The sequence below is a fragment of the Arachis hypogaea genome, chromosome 16 (assembly GCF_003086295.3).
Source record: "Arachis hypogaea cultivar Tifrunner chromosome 16, arahy.Tifrunner.gnm2.J5K5, whole genome shotgun sequence".
In the NCBI taxonomy this organism is placed as follows: domain Eukaryota; kingdom Viridiplantae; phylum Streptophyta; class Magnoliopsida; order Fabales; family Fabaceae; genus Arachis; species Arachis hypogaea.
In genome coordinates, this window is record NC_092051.1 from 28,803,804 (window position 1) to 28,819,665 (window position 15,862).

Here is a 15,862-nt window from a genome sequence, read left to right on the forward strand (position 1 = left end):
ATCTGAAAAATTGGAGGAAGACTTAGGTCTTTCGTACCAAGATGCCTTAGCCTTTGTATATGTAAACATTTCTCTTATTGATGGTCTTACTCCTACCCACAAAGTTCTAAATCCTGTCTGTGCTCAATTCCATAGAATTATAAACCACATAATCCTCCCTCAAAGTGGTTCATATCAAATAGTTTCATTTTATGACATATTAGTTTTGTATGCCATTTTAATGAAAATTGAAATTTAATTTGCATATTTGATGATGAGGTATATGTATGACTGCATCAAGAGTGATAAGAATCTGTCACTTTCATGTGGCATGTTCTTAACTTGCTTCTTTGAATATTTTGATGTTGAACTAATCCACGAGTCCTATGAAAACAGAAATTCTTACCTAAAAAAGGGTGAAGCAGTTAAGCAACAAAAGAAAATACCAATCTGTTTGAAAAGGATGGATCTTGATGATGATGAAGAGTTTGAAGACATTTTCCTAGATCTACAACTGGAACATCTGCCTCCTCAGGCCACAGGTCTCTTCTAAACGGTGTTGTCAAGGATGCACTGCAGGAAGTTGTAAATCTGTCTAACTACCTCATCTCCTCGAGCCAACAAGGGAGAAAGTTTGTTGTTCGCAATGAAAATGCATTGCGCAAGTCAAGGGATAGAGTGGTTGTACTTTTGAAGTACGTGGACAATTTGAATGACGACAAAACCCACAGTCAGATCATGAGGAGCCTTTAGACTCAGAGGATAAGGCTCGGATGCTTAGGAATGTCTTCTACTGTAGATTTTAATTTGTGTTTTTGATATCTCTGAATTTATGATTTATGTTTCTGCTACTGTTTTTCATACTTTTGGGATGATTGTAAAACTAAATTGATTCTCTAACACTTTCTTAGTGATAAAATCATCTTTTGCTACTAACTTATCTCTTGCAGGATAATTTGATATCGTTGTTCCCTCCTTAATGACAAAAAGGAGAGTAGTACCATGATATTTTGATTTTTTAATGGTCTGATTTATGCTCTGACTTTTATGGGAGTAGTATCATAGTACTATGATATGTTAGATTGATTATGCTGATTCTGATAGGATAGATTGTCAAATGTGTTTGATTGCTGCTGACTTATGTGCTTATAATCTTAAATGCTCATATTTGTGATGTTGAAGATTGTGAAATATGTCTAGTAATCTGCAATATATGCTTGTATCATTTGTTCTATTTTGTACTACACCGAAAATGTGAAGAGTTTACATTAAATGGGAGTATCCCTTTTAAAAGAAAGGGAGAGCATATTAACATTTGGAATGGTATCATTAAATAGAAATCTTTGATACATTTCTATTTCAATTTCTTTAATTAATTACTTCATATATATTATGTTTGTCATTAAGGAGGAGATTGTTGAGTTTGGTAAACACTAAACAATAATCATATTTTTGGTGATGATAAATATATATTTGATTGAGTTTAAAAGCTTAATGTTGTTTGATGCATATATTAGTGATACAGATCCAAATTTGATTGTGCAGCCCAAACAAGTAGAGCCAACAATCCATTGTGTTGCTACTTAGACAATAAATTAGCAAGTGGATCAACAATGCAAACATGCATCATCAAGCCAAGCTCAGCCCGTTGGAATTAAGAAAAGAAAAGATGACTATTGTCAATCTTTATAATTTCAGGTAAAGCAAATTGAAAAAAGTACTTTCCTTTTTCATTAAGCACTAAAAGAGGAAGGAGGAAAAAAGCAAAAGATTTGGAGGCTATGTCAAATTAATGAAGTTTTGAATAAAATCAAAGGACCGATCTATTTCAGAAGAAAAAGGGTGGATTGTTTATACTCTTATGCAAGTCAAATGGCTTGACAAAGCTACATCTTTTCTGCATGCACCATTTGAGTAAGAAGAAGAAATGGAGGTTTCTTTCTCTTATTTACATCCAATGGTTAGAAATGAAACTTGGGGACAAAGCATAAGATTAAGGGTGTTGATTTGACAAACCCATTGAAGAATTAAAGACCAAGTCACTGGTGCTGCCCATCTCACCTCTACGCCACATTACTCTGTTCTAAATCCTTGATTATTTGATCTGATTTCTTGAAAGAAGAAGAAGAATTTAACAGGTCCAATACTCAAGTCATTGACTCTTGTTAACAGTTCAAGCTTTGGTAACATTACCTCATACAAAAAGGAGTAATCAGCCAAAGATTGAAGCAAGGAGAGAGAACCCACAAATCTGAACCTATCCAGCACCCTCACCACTAAAGTCTGAAGTTTTTGAAACAATGCATCTACATTAAAGGGAGCATTCCACTAAGATAGAAGACAACATTAGAAAGTTCTGAAATCAGGTTATTCTTATAACTTTCAAGCTATTTAATTATTCTCCTTCATGGTTCTTTATTGAATATTCTAGTTCTTCAGTATATCTTTCTTTTTTTCATTCAATGGAAAAAGAAAAAAATGTGAGGTTGTAGAAAAAGTCATTGAGAGAAAAGACAAAGAGAGTTAGCTTAGAGAAAAGTAAAAAAGTATGTCGATCTCGTTTGCAATCTGTTTCTGTTTTAATTTTTTGTACCTGAGAGATATCCCTTGCTAAGTTAGGTGAGCTCTTAGTGTTGAGAGTCTTGGGAGTGAACTTAGCCAAATCAAACTTGGTTAGAATTTTGGTTTGTCCCGGATAGGATTAGAAAGAATTCTAGAAAATTGGTGAATGTAAATCTTTGAAATGATGGTGGAAATTCTACTATGATTATGGTGGAGACTGGATTTAAGTCATATTGCACAAGGTGGCTGAATCAAGATATATGTTGTGTACTTCACTCTTCTCTGCTCTATTTTTGTTCTGTTCGTTATGAGACAAAAATATTTTGTCTCTTGCATAATCACTTTCGCAGATTCATCAAAATCAGTTTTTGGTGGCAAAGCTTAAAAGAAATTAAAAAGAGACCCTAGATTAAAACCCTTTTGTTTTAGGCCATTGAAAATCTTCACTGCTGACCTTTTTCATTTAGATACACAACAGGTCTATAGCCCTTAATTTGCAGGCTGTGGGTTACAACTTTTTCCCTCTAATTAAGATACTTAATAGTAATTGAGGGATCCATTACAAATTTCAAACATAAGCCTATGGTTAAGGATTATATAACCTGGTTCTTTTTTGTCTGAACTCTTAGTCTTGAGGGCTAATAAAATCACACACATCATAATAGTAATTGAGACGAAAAAAATTAAGATGGATCCCAATTTTTAAATAGATCCCAATTCTTAAATTGAGATGGATCCCTAATAAATCCACTATCCCGCTTTGCGCATGCAGCAATCCATTAGCCAGCGGCAAACCCTTAAATGAAGCTCAGATCTGTGATGGATTAATCCTTGGCCTGTTGTGCTGAGGGATACCATGGACAACAACAAAAAAAAAGCTCTTCCACTTGCTCCAATCTGCAACAAATTAGTCTTTGACATGTTAGATTAAGGGATATCATGAAAAATTGATAAACCACTATTTTTATGGTTTATTTTGTATTGAATTGAGTGAATTTTGTCAACTATTCTCACACTTATTCATGTAAATTGCATGTTTTTCAGTTTCCTTCCTAATTTTGTACTATGATTGAAAACATGCTTTTTAGGCCTTAAAATCGCTAATTTTTAATCCTCTCTTATTACCATTCGATGTCATGATATGCTTGTTAAGAGACTTACGCGGGAACTGTGCAAGTGTTGTGCGAGGAGCACAATTCACACCCACGCGTACGCGTGACGGACGCATATGCGTCAACTTCTCCTTTCTGCTTTTCACGCGTACGCGTCGACTCCTTATTCTGCTATCCACGCATACGCGTGGACGACGCTTACGCGTCGCTTCTTCTTTTCCTTTCTTCTTCATTCTTTTCTCCTTTCTTATTCTTTCCTCTTTCCTTTCTTCTTCCTTTTCTTCTTCCTTTCTTACTTTATTCTTCTCTCAGTTTTCAAATTTTTACTTCTCATTTTTTCTTATCTTTCTTTTCTTTTACTTATTACATTTGCATACTTGCATTCATTGCATTTTAACTTTGTTGTTTGTTCTCCTTTTCTTTTCTATATTTGCTATTTTAACAATCGGTGTTAAATTTTCTTCCTCACCTGTTGAATATTCTTACACTGTTTTTGTGCCTAGTGACTTGTTTTACATTGTTGGGTGATATTATTTATAAGTCAATGCTAATCTTTTATGACACTTGTATTCCTTTTGCATTGATATGAACTTATATTGTCTTTTATGACTCACTCTCTCTCCCTCATTGTTGCAATTCTTGCATATTGATATGTTATTTGCCTATATTGTTTTCTCACTTACATGTTGTAGCTACCATGTAGTTGAGAACCTCATTATTATTTGACATTAGCCCACCCATATTTTATTTATTTGCATATCTTTATTTGTGGGTTATTCTTCTTCCTTTTTCTCTTCTTTCAGGATGGTGATGAGCGGATAATTTATACGCTTTTTGACACTGTTTTTAGTATGTTTTTAGTAGGATCTAGTTACTTTTAGGGATGTTTTCATTAGTTTTTATGATAAATTCACATTTCTAGACTTTACTATGAGTTTGTGTGTTTTTCTGTGATTTCAGGTATTTTCTGGCTGAAATTGAGGGACTTGAGCAGAAATCAGATTCAGAGGTTGAAAAAGGACTGCTGATGCTGTTGGATTCTGACCTCCCTGCACTCAAAGTGGATTTTCTGGAGCTACAGAACTCGAAATGGCGCGCTTCCAATTGCGTTCGAAAGTAGACATCCAGGGCTTTCCAGCAATATATAATAGTCCATACTTTGGCCAAGAATTGACGACGTAAACTGGCGTTTAACGCCAGCCTTCTGCCCAAATCTGGCGTCCAGCGCCAGAAAAGGATCCAAAACCAGAGTTGAACGCCCAAACTGGCACAGAAATTGGCGTTCAACTCCAAAAATGGCCTCTGCACGTGCAACACTCAGGCTCAGCCCAAACACACACCAAGTGGGCCCAGGAAGTAGATTTATGCATCAATTACTCACTCATGTAAACCCTAGTGACTAGTTTATTATAAATAGGACCTCTTACTATTGTATTAGACATCTTTTGATCATCTTAGGATCTTAGGATCATCTTTGGATTACCTTATGATCCTTTGATCACGTTTTAAGGGCTGGCCATCTCGGTCATGCCTGGACCTTCACTTATGTACTTTCAACGGTAGAGTTTCTACACTCCATAGATTAAGGTGTGGAGCTCTGTTGTTCCTCAAAGATTAATGCAAAGTACTACTGCTTTCTATTCAATTCTTCTTATTTCGCTTCTAAGATATCCATTCGCACCCAAGAACGTGATGAAGGTGATGATTATGTGTGACGCTCATCATCCTTCTCCCTTATGAACGCGTGCCTGACAAACACTTCTGTTCTACATGAATTAAGCTAGAATGAGTATCTCTTAGATCTCCTAACCAGAATCTTCGTGGCGTAAGCTAGAATGATGGCGGCATTCAAGAGAATCCGGAAGGTCTAAACCTTGTCTGTGGTATTCTGAGTAGGATTCAATGATTGAATGACTGTGACGAGCTTCAAACTCGCGAGTGCTGGGCGTTAGTGACAGACGCAAAAGGAGGGTGAATCCTATTCCAGCATGATCGGGAACCGACAGATGAATAGCCGTGCCGTGACAGGGTGCGTGAGCATATTATTCACTGAGAGGAGGGGATGTAGCCACTGACAACGGTGATGCCCTTGCATAAAGCCAGCCATGGAAAGGAGTAAGACTGACTGGATGAAGATAGCAGGAAAGCAGAGGTTCAGAGGAACGAAAAGCATCTCCATTCGCTTATCTGAAATTCCTACCAATGATTTACATAAAAATCTCTATCCCTATTTTATTATATAATATTCGAAAACAACATTATCACTTTATATCCGCCTGACTGAGATTTACAAGGTGACCATAGCTTGCTTCATACCAACAATCTCCGTGGGATTCGACCCTTACTCACGTAAGGTATTACTTGGACGACCCAGTGCACTTGCTGGTTAGTTGTATCGAAGTTGTGACAATTATGAATTAAGATCAAAGCACCAAGCTTTGGAGCCATTACCGGGGATTGTTTGAGCCTGGACATCACAATTTCGTGCACCAAGTTTTTGGCGCCGTTGCCGGGGAATTGTTTATTCCTGTTTGGCGCCAATAATCGTCTGAGTTTTCGGCAAGAGTTGTCAAAGATCCCAATCCCGGCAACAACACCAAGTTTTTGGCGCCGTTGCCGGGGATTGTTCGTGTTTGGACAACTGACGGTTCATCTTGTTGCTCAGATTAGGTAATTTTCTTTTTATTTTCTTTTCAAAAATTTTTCAAAAATATTTTCAAAAATCTCTCATCAGTTTTCGAAAAAAAGAAATAATAATAAAAAAGTTTTCAAAAATAAATTATTCTATGGCTTCAGAATTTTTAAGAATGAATTCTAGTGTTTCATGAAGCATGTTGAAGCCTGGCTGGCTGTAAAGCCATGTCTAAATTCTTTTGGACTGAGGCTTCAACTAATCACTTCAATGCATGTAATTCCATATATCACAGCTTGGCTGGCCATTGGCCATGTCTAGTGTTTTGGACTGGAGCTTTCTTTGAAAGCTTGGCTGGCTAGTGAGCCATGTCTAATTCCTGGACTGAAGCTTTAGACTAACATGGCAAGATTCCTGGAATTCATATTAAAAATTTTGGAATCCTTATTTTTCTTTTAATTTTCGAAAAATATAAAATAAAAATCCAAAAAAATTAGAAAATCATAAAAATCAAAAATATTTTCTGTTTCTTGTTTGAGTCTTGAGTCATATCATAAGTTTGGTGTCACTTGCATGTGCATCTTGCATTTTTCGAAAATTCATGCATTCATAGTGTTCTTCATGATCTTCAAGTTGTTCTTGGTAAGTCTTCTTGTTTGATCTTGATGATTTTTTGTTTTGTGTCTTTTCATGTTTATCATATGCATTCTTGAATTCTTAGTGTCTAAGCATTAAAGAATTCTAAGTTTGGTGTCTTGCATGTTTTCTTTGCATTAAAAATTTTTCAAAAATATGTTCTTGATGTTCATCATGACATTCAAAGTGTTCTTGGTGTTCATCTTGACATTCATAGCATTCTTGCATGCATCCATTGTTTTGATCAAAAAATTTCATGCATTGCATAATTTTCATGTTTTTCATAAAAATTTCAAAAATAAAAAAAAAATATCTTTCCTTTTCTCTCTCATCAAATTCGAAAATTTGGATTGACTTTTTCAAAAATTTTTAAAATCAAATTATTTTTCATGAGTCAAATCAAATTTTCAATTTGAAAATCTTATCTTTTTCAAAATCTTTTTCAAAAATCAAATCTTTTTCAAAATTCTTAATTATTTTCGAAAATTCCAAAAATATTTTTCAAAAATCTTTTTCTTATTTTTATAACAAATTTTCGAAAATAACATAATCAATTAATGTTTTGATTCAAAAATTTGAAGTTTGTTACTTGCTTGTTAAGAAAGATTCAAACTTTGAGTTCTAGAATCATATCTTGTGATTTCTTATGAATCAAGTCATTAATTGTGATTTTAAAAATCAAATCTTTTTCAAAAACTAATTTCTATCATATCTTTTCAAAAATATCTTCTTATCTTATCTTTTTCAAAAATATCTTTTCAAAATATCTTTTCTAACCTCCTAACTTCCTATCTTTTCAAAATTTGTTTCAACTAACTAACTAACTTTTTGTTTGTTTCTTAACTTTTTCAAAACTACCTAACTAACTCTCTCTCTCTCTAATTTTCGAAAATATCTCCCCTCTTTCTCAAAAATTTCTTTTTTATTAACTAATTATTTTTATTTTTTATTTAAAAAAAATTTCGAAAAAAATACTAACCTTTTTCAAAAACTATTTTCAAAAATCACTAACTCTTTTTCAAAAATTTTTTTCAAAAATTCACTTCCCCCTCTCATCTTCTTCTATTTGTTTATTGATGTACTAACATCTTTCCTTCAACTCTCCAAAAATCCGAACCCCCTCTCTCTCTGAGTTCAGATTTTCTTCCCTTCTTTTCTTCTACTAACACAAGGATCCCTATACCGTGGTGTAAAGGATCCATATTATTATTACTATTTTTTCTGTGCCATCTTCTTTGTCATATGAGCAGGAGCAAGGACAAAAACATTCTTGTTAAAGCAGATCCAGAACCTGAAAGGACTCTGAAGAAAAAATTAAGAGAAGCTAAAATACAACAATCCAGAGATAACCTTTCAGAAATTTTCGAACAGGAAAAGGAGATGGCAGCCGAAAATAATAATAATATAAGGAAGATGCTTGGTGACTTCACTGCACCTAATTCCAATTTACATGGAAGAAGCATCTCCATTCCTGCCATTGGAGCAAACAACTTTGAGCTGAAACCTCAATTAGTTTCTCTGATGCAGCAGAACTGCAAGTTTCATGGACTTCCATCTGAAGATCCTTTTCAGTTCTTAACTGAATTCTTGCAGATATGTGATACTGTTAAGACTAATGGAATAGATCCTGAAGTCTACAGGCTCATGCTTTTCCCTTTTGCTGTAAGAGACAGAGCTAGATTATGGTTGGATTCTCAACCTAAAGACAGCCTGAACTCTTGGGATAAGCTGGTCACAGCTTTCTTAGCCAAGTACTTTCCTCCTCAAAAGCTGAGCAAGCTTAGAGTGGACGTTCAAACTTTCAAACAGAAAGAAGGTGAATCCCTCTATGAAGCTTGGGAAAGATACAAACAGTTGACCAAAAAGTGTCCTTCTGACATGCTTTCAGAATGGACCATCCTGGATATATTCTATGATGGTTTATCTGAGCTATCAAAGATGTCACTGGACACTTCTGCAGGTGGATCCATTCACCTAAAGAAAACGCATGCAGAAGCTCAAGAACTCATTGACATGGTTGCTAATAACCAGTTCATGTACACTTCTGAAAGGAATCCTGTGAGTAATGGGACGCCTATGAAGAAGGGAGTTCTTGAAGTTGATACTCTGAATGCCATATTGGCTCAGAACAAAATATTGACTCAGCAAGTCAATATGATTTCTCAGAGTCTGCATGGAATGCAAGCTGCATCCAACAGTACTCAAGAGGCATCTTCTGAAGAAGAAGCCTATGATCCTGAGAACCCTGCAATAGCAGAGGTAAATTACTTAGGTGAACCTTATGGAAACACCTATAACTCAACATGGAGAAATCATCCAAATTTCTCATGGAAGGATCAAAAGCCCCAACAAGGCTTTAATAATGGTGGAAGAAACAGGTTTAGCAATAGCAAGCCTTTTCCATCATCAACTCAGCAACAGACAGAGAACTCTGAACAAAATGCTTCTAATTTAGCAAATCTAGTCTCTGATCTATCTAAGGCCACTGTAAGTTTCATGAATGAAACAAGGTCTTCCATTAGAAATCTGGAAGCACAAGTGGGCCAGCTGAGTAAAAGGATCACTGAAATCCCTCCTAGTACTCTCCCAAGCAATACAGAAGAGAACCCAAAAGGAGAGTGCAAGGCCATTGACATAAGGGCCATGGCCGAACCTGTAAGGAGAGGAGAGGACGTGAATCCCAAGGAGGAAGACCTCCAGGGACGTCCAGTGATCAATAAGGAGCTTCCCTCTGAGGAACCAAAGGACTCTGAGGCTCATCTAGAGACCATAGAGATTCCATTGAACCTCCTTATGCCCTTCATGAGCTCTGATGAGTATTCCTCTTCTGAAGAGAATGAGGATGTCACTGAAGAGCAAACTGCCAAGTTTCTTGGTGCAATCATGAAGCTGAATGCCAAATTGTTTGGCATTGATGCTTGGGAAGTTGAACCTCCCTTGTTCATCAATGAACTAAGTGATCTGGATCAACTGACATTGCCTCAGAAGAGACAGGATCCTGGAAAGTTCATAATACCCTGTACCATAGGCACCATGATCTTTAAGGCTCTGTGTGACCTTGGTTCAGGAATAAACCTCATGCCCCTCTCTGTAATAGAGAAACTGGGAATCTATGGGGTGCAAGCTGCTAAAATCTCACTAGAGATGGCAGACATCTCAAGAAGACAGGCTTATGGACAAGTAGAAGATGTATTAGTAAAGGTTGAGGGCCTTTACATACCTACTGATTTCATAGTCCTGGATATTGGAAAGGAAGAGGATGAATCCATCATCCTAGGAAGACCTTTCCTGGTCACAGCAAGAGCTGTGATTGATGTTGACAGAGGTGAAATATTCCTTCAATGGAATGAGAACTCCCTTGTATTCAAAACTCAAGGATCTCCCTCTGCAACCATGGAGAGGAAGCAGAAAAAGCTTCTCTCCAAGCAGAGTCAACCAGAGCCCCCACAGTCAAACTCTAAGTTTGGTGTTGGGAGGCCACAACCAAACTCTAAGTTTGGTGTTGAACTCCCATATCCAAACTCTAAGTTTGGTGTTGGAGAGTCTCAACAAAGCTCTGCACATCTGTGAGGCTCCATGAGAGCCCACTGTCAAGCTGTTGACATTAAAGAAGCGCTTGTTGGGAGGCAACCCAATGTTTATCTAATTCCTATTTTTATTGTTTTTCATGTTTTCTTAGGTTCATGATCATGTGGAGTCACAAAATAAACAAAAAATTCAAAAACGGAATCAAAAACAGCAGAAGAAAAATCACACCCTGGAGGAGCATCTGTCTGGCATTCAAACGCCAGAACAGAGCATAGTTCTGGCGCTGAACACCCAGAATGGGAGCATCCTGGTGCTGAACGCCCAGAACAAGCATGGTTCTGGCGTTCAACGCCAGAAATGGCAGCAAATGGGCGTTGAACGCCCAAAATGGGCACCAACCTGGCGCTGAACGCCCAGAGTTGTGTGCAAGGGCATTTTGCATGCCTAAATTGGTGCAGGGATGTAAATGCCTTGACACCTCAAGATCTGTGGACCTCACAGGATCACCTCAGGATCTGTGGACCCCACAGGATCCCCACCTACCTCCACTCACTCTCTTCTCTCTTCTCAATCATCCTCTATTCCCAATAAACACTCTTCCCTATTAACTCTTTGCCACTCACATCTAAACACCCACTTTCCTTCAAAATTCAACATCTCTTTCCCACCCAATCCCACCCATATGGCCGAATACACATCTCCCTCCATCTCCTCCATATCTTCTTCTTATTCTTCTATTCTTTCTTCTTTTGCTCGAGGGCGAGCAACATTCTAAGTTTGGTGTGGTAAAAAGCATAGCTTTTTTGTTTTTTTTCCATAACCATTGATGGCACCTAAGGCCAGAGAAGCCTCTAGAAAGAGGAAAGGGAAGACAAAAGCTTCCATCAAGGGTCTATAGCTCAGTGGTAGAACATTTGACTGCAAATCAAGAGATCCCTGAGATACCTCAGGGGATACATTTTCTTCCACACAATTATTGGAAGCAACTAAGGGTGGAACATCAAGAGCACTCCATCATCCTTCATGAAATCAGAGAAGATCTAAAAGCAATGAAGGAGGAGCAGCAAAGACAAGGAAGAGACATAGAAGAGCTCAAGGACATCACTAAGGTGAACTCATTCCTTGTTCTTACTTTCTCTGTTTTTCGTTTTCTATGTTATGTGCTTATCTATGTTTGTGTCTTCATTACATGATCATTAGTAGTAGTAACTTTGTCTTAAAGATATGAATGTCCTATGAATCCATCACCTCTCTTAAATGAAAAATGTTTTAATTCAAAAGAACAAGAAGTACATGAGTTTCGAATTTATCCTTGAACTTAGCTAAATTATATTGATGTGGTGACAATGCTTCTTGTTTTCTGAATGTATGCTTGAACAGTGCATATATCTTTTGAAGTTGTTGTTTAAGAATGTTAAATATGTTGGCTCTTGAAAGAATGATGACTAGGAGACATGTTATTTGATAATCTGAAAAATCATAAAAATGATTCTTGAAGCAAGAAAAAGCAGCAAAGAACAAAGCTTGCAGAAAAAAAAAAGAAAAAAAATAGGCGAAAAAAAATATATATATATAGAAAGAAAAAGAAAAAGCAAGCAGAAAAAGCCAATAACCCTTAAAACCAAAAGGCAAGGGCAAATAAAAAGGATCCCAAGGCTTTGAGCATCAGTGGATAGGAGGGCCTAAAGGAATAAAATCCTGGTCTAAGCGGCTAAACCAAGCTGTCCCTAACCATGTGCTTGTGGCGTGTAGGTGTCAAGTGAAAACTTGAGACTAAGCGGTTAAAGTCAAGGTCCAAAAAAAAAAAAAAAAAAGAGTGTGCTTAAGAACCCTGGACACCTCTAATTGGGGACTTTAGCAAAGCTGAGTCACAATCTGAAAGGGTTCACCCAATTATGTGTCTGTGGCATTTATGTATCCGGTGGTAATACTGGAAAACAAAGTGCTTAGGGCCACGGCCAAGACTCATAAAGAAGCTGTGTTCAAGAATCATCATACTGAACTAAGAGAGTCAATAACACTATTCGAAATCTGAAGTTCCTATAGATGCCAATCATTCTAAACTTCAATGGATAAAGTGAGATGCCAAAACTATTCAAGAGACAAAAAGCTATAAGTCCCGCTCATATGATTAAAACTATGTTTCATTAATAGTTTGGAATTTATAGTATATTCTCTTCTTTTTAAGTTTGGTGTTGTGATGAGTGGATAATTTATACGCTTTTTGACACTGTTTTTAGTATGTTTTTAGTAGGATCTAGTTACTTTTAGGGATGTTTTCATTAGTTTTTATGATAAATTCACATTTCTGGACTTTACTATGAGTTTGTGTGTTTTTCTGTGATTTCAGGTATTTTCTGGCTGAAATTGAGGGACTTGAGCAGAAATCAGATTCAGAGGTTGAAAAAGGACTGCTGATGCTGTTGGATTCTGACCTCCCTGCACTCAAAGTGGATTTTCTGGAGCTACAGAACTCGAAATGGCGCGCTTCCAATTGCGTTCGAAAGTAGACATCCAGGGCTTTCCAGCAATATATAATAGTCCATACTTTGGCCAAGAATTGATGACGTAAACTGGCGTTCAACGCCAGCCTTCTGCCCAAATCTGGCGTCCAGCGCCAGAAAAGGATCCAAAACCAGAGTTGAACGCCCAAACTGGCATAGAAATTGGCGTTCAACTCCACAAATGGCCTCTGCACGTGCAACACTCAGGCTCAGCCCAAACACACACCAAGTGGGCCCAGGAAGTGGATTTATGCATCAATTACTCACTCATGTAAACCCTAGTGACTAGTTTATTATAAATAGGACCTCTTACTATTGTATTAGACATCTTTTGATCATCTTAGGATCTTAGGATCATCTTTGGATTACCTTATGATCCTTTGATCACGTTTTAAGGGCTGGCCATCTCGGTCATGCCTGGACCTTCACTTATGTACTTTCAACGGTAGAGTTTCTACACTCCATAGATTAAGGTGTGGAGCTCTGCTGTTCCTCAAAGATTAATGCAAAGTACTACTGCTTTCTATTCAATTCTTCTTATTTCGCTTCTAAGATATCCATTCGCACCCAAGAACGTGATGAAGGTGATGATTATGTGTGACGCTCATCATCCTTCTCCCTTATGAACGCGTGCCTGACAAACACTTCTGTTCTACATGAATTAAGCTAGAATGAGTATCTCTTAGATCTCCTAACCAGAATCTTCGTGGCGTAAGCTAGAATGATGGCGGCATTCAAGAGAATCCGGAAGGTCTAAACCTTGTCTGTGGTATTCTGAGTAGGATTCAATGATTGAATGACTGTGACGAGCTTCAAACTCGCGAGTGCTGGGCGTTAGTGACAGACGCAAAAGGAGGGTGAATCCTATTCCAGCATGATCGGGAACCGACAGATGAATAGCCGTGCCGTGACAGGGTGCGTGAGCATATTATTCACTGAGAGGAGGGGATGTAGCCACTGACAACGGTGATGCCCTTGCATAAAGCCAGCCATGGAAAGGAGTAAGACTGACTGGATGAAGATAGCAGGAAAGCAGAGGTTCAGAGGAACGAAAAGCATCTCCATTCGCTTATCTGAAATTCCTACCAATGATTTACATAAGTATCCCTATCCCTATTTTATTATATAATATTCGAAAACAACATTATCACTTTATATCCGCCTGACTGAGATTTACAAGGTGACCATAGCTTGCTTCATACCAACAATCTCCGTGGGATTCGACCCTTACTCACGTAAGGTATTACTTGGACGACCCAGTGCACTTGCTGGTTAGTTGTATCGAAGTTGTGACAATTATGAATTAAGATCAAAGCACCAAGCTTTGGAGCCATTACCGGGGATTGTTTGAGCCTGGACATCACAATTTCGTGCACCAGATGGCTACCAAGAAGGGAAACGGAAAACTTCTACATGGGGTGACAAACAAGTCCCGCCGCACAATCTTTGGAGAAAGCGCATCAATTGTAGCAACTCGTCTACTTGCACATCTTTGCATGCACCGAGGACCGTGCAATCTTTAAGTGTGGGGAGGTCGAGACCGACTTCCGTGGGTAACTACTTCCTATCTCAACACCAATGTTTAATTTTTTTTTGTTAGATTAGTTATTGCATTGCATAATAGATTGCATGTGTAGTTAGTTGTTTGCATTTATGTCCTACTTGGTTGATGTTCACACCCTGGGTCGAGCTATCCGATCTGGGATGTTCAGTAACAAAGCGACCAGCCTGTTCAGGTCAGGCTATCCGACCTCTTCTCAAAGAGCTCGGCCAAATCAACAGGAAAGCCCAGTAAATGGCCCAAATAGAGGAACACGACCCAAATCCAAAGGCAGTCCAAGCCTATAGAGATAAAGGTGGTTCCCTTGAAGATAAGCTGACCTCACCCAAAGATAAGATAAGATAAGATAAGATAACTAACTTATCTTATCTAAAAAGGTCACTCCACACTATTATAAATACACTGGAGCACCCAGGTATAACTCGTACTCTGATTCTACTAAAAACCTGTTTAATACCCATGCTAACTTAAGCATCGGAGTCTCTTGTAGGTACCCTCCACCCTCCGGTGACGAAGGATCAGCAGTGCAACCAGTCCCACAAGTCGGACACGACAGCTCCGGCCGCCACCCACCAGCCGGACACATCATCTCTGACCAGCACAAAAGATCTTGTCCGAGATCGACCTACAGTTTCAGGTAACCTCGAAACATTGGCGCCGTTGCCGGGGACCTGGAAGTCATCCCATCACCATGGCGGACGACCATGACAACGACCACGATTCAGATCTAGAGGATAGAACACTGTACAAAAACACGGACACGACACTGAAAGATACCCCGGAATCTAACAGGGACAAAAACTCATCAAATCCGGGAGTGATACAAGCGCTTCAAGTTCATTTAAAGCAACTTGAAAAAGAAAGCCAGCATCAACGAGAAGTTGGGAAAAAGATCTACAAAAGGAGGTAAGGCGACGCCGAGAATTAAAAGACAAACTTCTAAAACTCGAAACCGATCTCAAAGCTAAAGCTACTCAATCCACTCCTGAGGACAACTCTCGCAAGGATCAAGATCCATTCACTAGGAAGATCATGAGGACCAAAATCCCTAAAGACTTTAAACTTCCGGATATGGCTTTGTACGATGGCACTACAGATCCCAACCATCACCTCAGCAATTTCAGAAGTAGAATGTACCTCACTGATGCCTCAGATGCAGTTCGCTGCAATGCTTTCCCAACAACTCTCACAAAGACAGCAATTAGATGGTTCGACAACTTACCTCCAAAGTCTATCTCAAGGTTTGATGACTTAGCCAAAAAGTTCCTGGCCAGATTCTCCATCCAAAAAGATAAGGCTAAGCACGCCCCCAGTCTATTAGAAATCAAGCAAGGAGATCGGGAAAGTC

The 15,862-nt window shown here is 38.1% G+C and overlaps 1 non-coding gene across 1 annotated transcript; it reads right to left on the reverse strand.

Annotated features, from left to right (window-relative positions):
• Positions 1–8,697: 8,697 nt before the first annotated feature.
• LOC112760743 (small nucleolar RNA R71) lies at positions 8,698–8,805 on the reverse strand. Its single transcript, XR_003181168.1, has one exon. It is a non-coding gene; the product is annotated as a small nucleolar RNA R71 (small nucleolar RNA).
• Between the last annotated feature and the right edge of the window lie 7,057 nt (positions 8,806–15,862).